At 36.1% G+C, this 10500-nt stretch overlaps 1 long non-coding RNA gene across 1 annotated transcript; it reads left to right on the top strand.

Moving 5' to 3' along the window:
- LOC148767095 (uncharacterized) lies at window positions 1-8307 on the top strand. The gene is made up of 4 exons (XR_016034330.1): window positions 1-107; window positions 7489-7599; window positions 7951-8037; window positions 8130-8307. It is a non-coding gene; the product is annotated as an uncharacterized LOC148767095 (long non-coding RNA).
- Window positions 8308-10500: the final 2193 nt, after the last annotated feature.

Genomic DNA, 10500 nt, shown 5'->3' with positions numbered 1-10500 from the left:
TTTGGACGCGACTTTGAGACTTGTTCTAAGCTCGAGGATCTTAATTTGGATGTTAGGAGGAATTCCAATGACATAAACAGAGTGGATTCTTCTGAAGATTCCGGAAGGTATTTTTCGTGCAGTTTCTGTTGTCATTTTCTCACACTTTTACTTTGATTTTTATTTAGGCCTCTTAAATTTGATGCAAAATATAAATATAGTATGTGGATGCATATTGCAGGCAGGATTCATTACACACACCGATTCATGAAATAATATTTTTTGCTTTCGTGATATTACATTTGAGGTCGACACACTTAAAAACGACACATTTAGTTCCTAATACTTCTTATTTTTTTCCGTCATACATAAAAAAATAGCGCATGCATTGTACACTTTAATGCCAAATTTCAGAAAAGTTGCTATTGATTCTTTTCTTACCCCTTATTTTGTTAACCTATTTTCTCTTTGTTTGTAATCGTTCTTACTTCCCCCTTTGCTTCATCAAATTTGGCATTTTTCACAATTTTAGAAACGGAATATTCATCCCCAGGTTATCAAATTGAACTGCAATATTTATATATATATATATATATATATATATATATATATATATATATATATATATATATATATATATATATATATATATATATATATATGTTAGAATTTATTTCGTGCAGATATAAATTATTTGTGTCAGATTCAGTTTTTCGTTACTGTTGCGTGAAGTGTTGCAACAGTTCGTGAAACAGTTTGTAAAAACAGAAATAAACGAGACACAAATTTAATGTGGTTCGGATACAACTGTACCCTACATCCACTGGGACCTGCAAATAAAATTTACTAATTTTTAGTTTTACGAATACAATAATAGGACTTAATCAAAATACAAAGACTCCCTCTTTGTTGACGCCGTTCTTGTATACTACGCTGAATTATAAATCTTCAATTTGCAGCACGTCCCTTGCTCCGCACGGTTGAACTCCCTTCAACGCTGAATCCCTCAGTCGGCGGATCGATCTCCTCCCGAGATCCGTTTAAGCCCCTCTCCCGAAGAACCGATCTTCTTTTTATATAGAAGAAGCAAACTTGTGATACTCCTTGAATCTTGATGTCTTCACCACAAAGCCTTGAAGCCGATATATTTTCTATGAAAATCACGTATCACGATGGAACAATCAAAACGAGAGGAAAAATATTTTTTGTGAAAAACTTCTCTCGATAAAATAGACGTTCCTAGAGCAGCAATCAAAAGAGCAGAAAAATATAATTTTCTCTCCAAAAAGGCGTGAACAACAAAACGTTGATACTCCTGTAATTATATTCCTGAATAGAAGAGCCCTACAAAATTGGAGCCCATTAGGTTAGTGAGAATCTTACGTGAGGAAACAAAATTATGTAGTAAGGAAAGTCTTTGTCCAAGAAATTCCTTGCTAACATATGACTTATATAATTAAATAAATTAATGACAAAATAAGAGTTTAAAGCATTAAGGAAACTTCCCTAGCTTTAGATAGCGTTTTTCACACGTGTTGAAAAACCAAAATTAGAATCCTCTCGGATTCTAACAATCTCCCCCTTTGTCATCTATTTATTATAATCAAGTCCTCCCCCTTCGTCAAATACCTGAAAATAAAACAATTAGATGATAGACGTAAGCAATAAAACTCAGGATCATCCTCAGTATTAAAGGAACAGCTCATCATCATCTCTTTCAGCAACGAGAGTGACATCAACTGCTGCAATAGTAAGTGCCACAGTTTCAGCAACTGTTCCAGCAGTAGTGGCTTCGGCAGGTGGTTCACAACAAAGTTAACTCCCCCTGCATGTGTATCTCCCCCTGTGAATGATCCTTAGGCAGCTCCTCTTGCAAATGCATTCATTCTTCCCCTTTGCTTACTTGGCTTGGTAGGCTTGGAGATCGGTGGAACGCGACGTGGTAAATCATCCACGTGATAAGAGACTCAACAAATAACGTCGGCATTATAGCTCCTCCTTTTATATTCTTGTGAAGACCTAAACCAATTAATGACAATAAACATCTCCATAGAATTTCACTTGGTGTTGTGGACTTAGAATCCCACGAGATTCTAACACTCTCCCCCTTTGGCATTGATTGGTCAGAACATTTACTCCCCCTAAATATATGATAACTGCATGAACAAGGGTTAGCAAATTCAGAATAACATCTGCACATATAAACTGTTGCAACAGTTTATCAAACAGTTCAGCATATAGTGTAAACCGTAAATAAACCATAGTTCCATAATAAAAGCAGATAATTCGTTCAGATAAGCACGAGATAAAAGGATATGCAGTAGCAGAAACAACTTCTCTGCACAATGCTTATTAGTTGTCCTATATTTCTGCCCAGCAACTGTCTCATGCACTGTTTCAACAGTTGTCTGAACTCCCCCTGCACTGTTCCAGCAACTGTCTGATGCACTGTCGCAACAGTTGTGGAACTCCCCCTGTGTTCATGCCATCGTTACTGTTCTTTTCTCCCCCTTTCTGGGCAATCACCATGCAAAGATAACTCAACATGGACTAACGATCTTGATGAGTCAAGCAAGCTGTTCAAACACTTAACAAAAAGATCAAAACGAAGAGAGAATCTTGGAACTAAGTGAGAAGAATCACTATACATAACGTGCACAGAAAATCACAAACTCACAAACTCAATACCACACGATAATTGCAATGCATAAATCAAAGGATGGTGATATCAAATCCAACATTAAATAGCAAAGACTACAGACTTTGCCAAACTTCATAAGAAACGTGGAAATGTGAGGAGTAAGCCCAATCGATCCGGTTGCAACAAAAAATAAAATTTAACCGGCACATAAACAAAAATCCCGTCTCTCTCTCTCTCTCTCTCTTTTTTTTTTTTTTTTTTTTTTTTTTTTTTTTTTTTTATTAAATAATGCCTAATGCAGTACAAAAAGTAAACATGAGAAATAGACATGAGTGAAGAGACATATGTGAATAGGATACTGCATGGACAAACAAAATATATGGGATTTATCTTCACATTCACGATAAGCGCAATCCCCAAAAATCCGACTGCCAATGCAACCAACAAACTTAATAATCCCAAATCAAACACAAAGATGCTCTTATTAGGTAGCGTACACACACGTCTAATGGTAGCTTTTTCCCATGAAAAACAGAGCAATTAAAAAGGAACGAGATTATGCTGGTCGTGCAATGTGTAGTCCCCTGGGCTTTCTAATTGAGCTTTGTAGTAAGTGTTCGGTCAAGTGGTTTACTGGCTCGACTCAACTAGGCTTCGAACTATTCACTGACCATATATATAATTTATATTGGCCGTGCAATGTGTAGTCCCCTGGGCTTTCTAATTGAGCCTTGTAGCGAGCTTTCGGCCACGTGATTTACTGACTCGACTCAAAAAGGCTTCGAACTATTCACTGACCAAATGGTTGTAGATATACATATTAGTAACAGTAGTTCAAGAGTAGCTTTCACTCATTAAAAGAGGCAGCTTTTCCCTATAAAAACATCCAACCATGACAAGACTATTCAGAGAAATAAATAAGTTGGAGCCTTTTAAGTAATCATTTTGGGAATTGGTGAAGTTCTACCCCACAAAATTTAGAAATACACGTTGTCTCAAATTCACATTTGTCTCAATCATATGCAGTATGCTTAATGCAGATCCTATATGAGATGCAAAACATATGAAGTGTCCTACCACTAAAAGTTGCAAGTCTGGACACACAGACTGTTGCAACAGTTCATGCAACTGCATCAGATTAAACAACATAAATTCCCAGCGATTTTCGCAAGGAATCAAATCTCTGTGCATCAAGGGTTTTTGCAAAAGCATCAGTTAATTCATTCTCCGTTGCAGCATAATCAATTGAGACAACCCCCTTTTCGACCAAGCCCCTTATGAAACAATGACAGATATCAGTAAGCTTAGTTCTCGAATGCTGAATTGGATTCATAAACTTATTTTTCGCATTCAAATTATCACAATTCAGATTACCAAGTTTTTTATTCCCAAAACTAGCTTTGTCACCAGAACTGTTGGAACAGTTAGTACTATCATCACATGAGTTTAAAGAAGTAATGGCAGATAAACAATTAAGATCAGACTTCTTTACCCAGATTTTTTGTTGAGTTTTATTCACTAAATCAACCTTTATCTTGGGTTTTTGAGACGACACAGAAGTGTGATCAATTTTAGCGGAAAGTGGTGAGCGGGCCATTATTCTTTTAACTAATTTCAAGTACTTAAAACACCTAGGTCGTATATGACCAGGAGCATGACAAAAATGACAGGTAGGGACAAAACGTTTTCTTTGAGATGACTGAGTTGATGCAACTGTCGCAACAGTTCGTGAAACAGTGGATTGTTTAACAAAATTGATTTTTCTTTTTGGATCTTCTTTCTGTTTCAATGCATCATTAGATAGCTGATTACCCCCTATACCTATACGACAGTAGTTCGGCTGATTTTTGTTCAAAATTTCATTCAAAGTTACTCTACCAGTATTAAACTTAGAAATAACATCTTGGGTTTGAGCAAATTTAGCCTGCAAGCTATCTATTTCTCTACTAGAAGAAATAACATTTTGTTCAAGAGTAGAAATTCTTACCTTTAACACTTTATTTTCCTCTATGAGAACATGCTTATCATTTTCAAGGCGCTTATTTACCTCAGATACTTCAAGCCACTTCCGGTACATTTTTTCATATACATCTTTCACCTCTTCGAGGGTTGGCTCTTCATCATCACTACTGCTCTCAGATTCACCTGCAAAATTAAATGATGAAGTCAGACTATTGTCCTTATTTAAAGATAATTCATCATACCTGAAATCTGTCGGACAGACTGTTGCAACAGTTCGTCCCTCGGTTCTGCTCATCGAAGTAGTACCACTGAATGCCATAAATTTAGTGGTTTGATCTCCTTTGCTGTTCTCATCCTCATCACTGTCCTCTTTATCACTCCAAACAGTGGTGAGTGACATCTTGTTTTTCTTCAAAGTGTTCGCACACTCGGCCTGAATATGTCCAAAACCCCCACACTCTCGACATTGCTTTCTCCTAGACTTTGCATCACCAAAATAACCATTATTAGAAAACTTTTTAAAGTTGTTAGGGTTAACAGACTTACCTGATTGAGAGGAATTTTCTCTATTTTCAATTTTTTGACGCAGGCTTTCGAGGTTATTTGACATAATTGCTAAGGATTCTTCAACATCAATGTCACACTCATGAAATGTTTGGCCTTGTGAGATGCCATGGGAAGCTTCAGCTTGGAATGCCACATTCTTCACCTTTTTCTTTTCTCGAATATTTGCTCTAAAATTCATTTCTTGGGTTTGTAGTTTACCCATGAGTTCATCTAGCTTTAGCGTATTGATATCTCTCACTTCTTCGATTGCTGCAACTCTGTAAGCGAATCTTTCTGGTAATGAACGTAGTGCCTTTCTTACCAACTTTGTTTCCGAGTATTGTTCACCTAATGCATACGATTCATTTGAAATATCACACAACTTAGCGTGGAAATCAGCAATCGTCTCGTCCTCCTCCATATGAAGACTCTCAAATCTCGTGGCTAACATCTGCAGCTTAGATGTTTTAACAGTTGATGTGCCTTCATACGTCACTTGTAGGATCTCCCATGCCCTTTTTGCTGATTCACACGATGCTATCAGTTTGAACTGATTGTCACCAACGCCACTAAAAATTGAGTTTATCGCCCTTGAGTTGTAATTGGCAAGTAATATCTCTTCATTAGTCCATGCTTCTTCTGGTTTTACCGTTTGCATACCATCCGTTCCTTTAGCCATGGGCGGGGTCCAACCAGTCACGATAGCACGCCACGCTCGTTCATCAACGGACTTGATGAACATCTTCATCTTCGATTTCCAGTAAGAGTAATTTGATCCATCCAAGAGAGGTGGTCGTACTGTAGACGCTCCTTCACGATGAAACATATCTGCACAAAACAAATTAAAAAATTAAATCCCAAAATCTCACTAAGTGTATCTAGTGACAGGCTCTTGATGCCAATTGTTAGAATTTATTTCGTGCAGATATAAATTATTTGTGTCAGATTCAGTTTTTCGTTACTGTTGCGTGAAGTGTTGCAACAGTTCGTGAAACAGTTTGTAAAAACAGAAATAAACGAGACACAAATTTAATGTGGTTCGGATACAACTGTACCCTACATCCACTGGGACCTGCAAATAAAATTTACTAATTTTTAGTTTTACGAATACAATAATAGGACTTAATCAAAATACAAAGACTCCCTCTTTGTTGACGCCGTTCTTGTATACTACGCTGAATTATAAATCTTCAATTTGCAGCACGTCCCTTGCTCCGCACGGTTGAACTCCCTTCAACGCTGAATCCCTCAGTCGGCGGATCGATCTCCTCCCGAGATCCGTTTAAGCCCCTCTCCCGAAGAACCGATCTTCTTTTTATATAGAAGAAGCAAACTTGTGATACTCCTTGAATCTTGATGTCTTCACCACAAAGCCTTGAAGCCGATATATTTTCTATGAAAATCACGTATCACGATGGAACAATCAAAACGAGAGGAAAAATATTTTTTGTGAAAAACTTCTCTCGATAAAATAGACGTTCCTAGAGCAGCAATCAAAAGAGCAGAAAAATATAATTTTCTCTCCAAAAAGGCGTGAACAACAAAACGTTGATACTCCTGTAATTATATTCCTGAATAGAAGAGCCCTACAAAATTGGAGCCCATTAGGTTAGTGAGAATCTTACGTGAGGAAACAAAATTATGTAGTAAGGAAAGTCTTTGTCCAAGAAATTCCTTGCTAACATATGACTTATATAATTAAATAAATTAATGACAAAATAAGAGTTTAAAGCATTAAGGAAACTTCCCTAGCTTTAGATAGCGTTTTTCACACGTGTTGAAAAACCAAAATTAGAATCCTCTCGGATTCTAACAATCTCCCCCTTTGTCATCTATTTATTATAATCAAGTCCTCCCCCTTCGTCAAATACCTGAAAATAAAACAATTAGATGATAGACGTAAGCAATAAAACTCAGGATCATCCTCAGTATTAAAGGAACAGCTCATCATCATCTCTTTCAGCAACGAGAGTGACATCAACTGCTGCAATAGTAAGTGCCACAGTTTCAGCAACTGTTCCAGCAGTAGTGGCTTCGGCAGGTGGTTCACAACAAAGTTAACTCCCCCTGCATGTGTATCTCCCCCTGTGAATGATCCTTAGGCAGCTCCTCTTGCAAATGCATTCATTCTTCCCCTTTGCTTACTTGGCTTGGTAGGCTTGGAGATCGGTGGAACGCGACGTGGTAAATCATCCACGTGATAAGAGACTCAACAAATAACGTCGGCATTATAGCTCCTCCTTTTATATTCTTGTGAAGACCTAAACCAATTAATGACAATAAACATCTCCATAGAATTTCACTTGGTGTTGTGGACTTAGAATCCCACGAGATTCTAACAATATATATATATTTTGCAGCTTTCTGCTTTGCTCTCAGACGTAGGACTGAATATTCGTGAAGCACATGTGTTTTCAACATGTGATGGCTACTCTTTAGACTTGTTTGTTGTTGATGGATGGCATTCTGAGGTACGTTATTTATTTTTATTAATTTATTTTTATATTTATTATTTATTGATTATGAGGTATCTTTGTTTATTCTATCAACTTATTTAACCAATATGCTCTTTTTTAGAATCTCGGATTTCGACATTTACACGTGGAATTAGAATGAGAATTTTGCATTTGCGAATGTAGGATTTAAATTTTAAATAGTTGATTCAAGTAATGTTCAAGTTACCCAATTTATTATTTACAATTTAGTCAAATTCATCATATCTGACTGTAACTGTATCTGAATGTATACTGCGCAACCAGTTGTCATTTGTCACAATTAACTTCTTTTGTGATGATGAATAACTTCGGCTAATTAAATTGTAGGTTGTATTATATGGAAGTGAGATTAGGAGCTCCACCATAGGAGTTCAATCTACGAATTTTGTTTGTGAGCGGCATCTTGGCTGCCAGGTGCAATATTTCAATAAAAGAAAATTGCTTCTCTATTTTCCATTTAAATGAAACTATGCATTTGTGAATCATTATTTGCTATGTATGTTCAGGCTCAAATTTCTCTGGAAAAGGCACACATAGATTTTGCTGGTTGACTCAAAGGTAGGTGCTTACGAAATAGATAGATAGATAGATATAGTGTTAAGTGTAACAGACAATAGATTTGGATGCTATCTTTTTCGAAGTGTAGAAATGGACTGATGGAACCAAAATTATAAATTAGTAGAAGTGTAGCGGTGAATATTTTACGCATTCCAACACTTGTAAGAGTTCGTCAATTTATATATATATATACACCGAACATTGTACATATTGCCATCTCGTTAGTAAGGATGTCATCTTGAGATTTCTATGCAAACCGAAACATAACCTGCATTTTGCACTTGATCGATCGTAATTAAGACCAAAGGTGAGTGACTTCCATCACATCAGCTATTGGCATAAATTTGGCGTCGACCTGGATTCGAGGTTCCGAACAGGTACACCAAATGTAGCCCATTCTCTTTAATCTATATTATATTTGTTCCATAATTCGTATATATTAAGGACGTTGTATTTTATATAGATTACCGATACAGTTTTTAATAGTACAATAGTTACTTGCTGCCTTTTGCTATTTACTGTGCTGCCCTTTTTTTTCTTTGTTACGATCTTCTCTAAATTAAGCAAAGTATGCTCTCTTTTTTTCCCCTTGGGCATAATCTTGTTCCTTAAATTTTGGATTATTATCATAGAATATTCAACCCAAAAAATTAGACCATCCCACATCAACGATAAAACATCTCATGTGCACCAGATATTCCTTGTCTTCCTAATAAATTACCACTTCTAATAAGGGTATACGTACATATTTGAGGGTCATGTTGCACATGTACTGTATCTTTGAGGTGTTAATCACATTTCTTTTGTGTAACGCACATGCAAATCGGCTTGAGGGAAAAACAAAATGTTGTCGATTTTTACACCGGCCACCTTTTCTTTCTCCATAATTCTTACCCTAAGAAGTCAAAAAATATTCGCTGCCAAATTATTAGACTAAAACAACTTCGTCTCCATCCACCGTTGCCCGGGCTTCTCACCTCAATCCTTCTTCATCGGTTTCTAACCGGAGCTTAAAGTCCGACAAGCGGAAGGACAAGTGGAAATAGGTAACTTTGGCCATCATTATTTTTTTTTTAAATTGTGTTCAATTGAACATATGTACAGTTGATTTGATTATCTGTTGTGCAGAATTTTTATATTCTAGATTGTTCAACACAACTTTTTTCTGTAATTATTGGTGCAAAACACCTCCTCGCGAGGCTTGCCCTCATTATCCGATGGCTACTACAAAAAAAAGGTACATGGCCATAAAATCATGCGCTATAAATGAAATATAACTATTTTTTTTTAATGCAGAGGATTACAGCCTTTGCGAATAAATAGGTTCTAACATGGACGCTAGCTTGTGATAATTATAGTTTGATCCCTATATTATATACCATTTTTAATTTTGGTCCTTAAACCAGAAATGCCTCCCAGGTGGGGGTCAATTTGAAATTTCTGGAGATCCACCCCTGACTTAAACAGTTTTGAAAATTGCAGAATCATCCCTATACTTACTCCATCTTCCCGCTCCACCCAAATTGCAAATTTAACCCCAAAATGGATTTCTCTTGCAATATCCAAAATATACGCCACCAACGCAGTATGCTTCGACTCCTCAACTATAATTGCGTATGACTCATTTACGAAAACCGCAATACCGAGTTTAAAATCTTATGATTTTACGATTTAAATATTACGATTCAATTCGTTCATACCTAAGTCATTCAACAGTTCAAATAAATCTTTAATATCAACAAATCGATCAAATTTTACGATTTACGAATTAAAAAAACTTTAATTTATTATATTATTTAAAATAAACTTGTGATATTTACAGTTTTGGTCCCTATATTATATATCATTTTAAATTTTGGTCCTTAAACCGGGAACGCCCCCAAGTGGAGGTCAATTTGTAATTTTTGGAAATCCGACCTCCTGGCTGAATCAGTTCTGAAAATTGCAGAATCACCTCTACACTTTCTCCATTTTCCTAACCGCTGTACCCAAATTGCAAATTTGACCCCAAAGTCGATCTCTCTTACAATATACGAAATATCCACAACCAACGGAGCATGCTTCAACTCATCCTGAGCTATAATCGCGTGTGACTCATTTACGAAAATTTGCAATCCCAAGATTAAAATCTTGTGATTTACGATTCAAATCTTACGATTCAATTTATTCATACCTATGTCGATTCAAATGTTCAAATAAATTAAAAATATCTACAAATCGATCAAATTTTACAATTTAAGAAAACTTTAATTTATTATATTATTTATAATAAACTTGGAATATATTAGTATCATTCATCGCAACAATAAGTCCCGCAAT

This window comes from Erythranthe guttata, chromosome 11 (assembly GCF_056151865.1).
Source record: "Erythranthe guttata isolate IM_541 chromosome 11, IM_541, whole genome shotgun sequence".
NCBI classification, from domain to species: Eukaryota; Viridiplantae; Streptophyta; class Magnoliopsida; order Lamiales; family Phrymaceae; genus Erythranthe; species Erythranthe guttata.
This window is presented reverse-complemented; position numbering and strand designations above follow the sequence as displayed.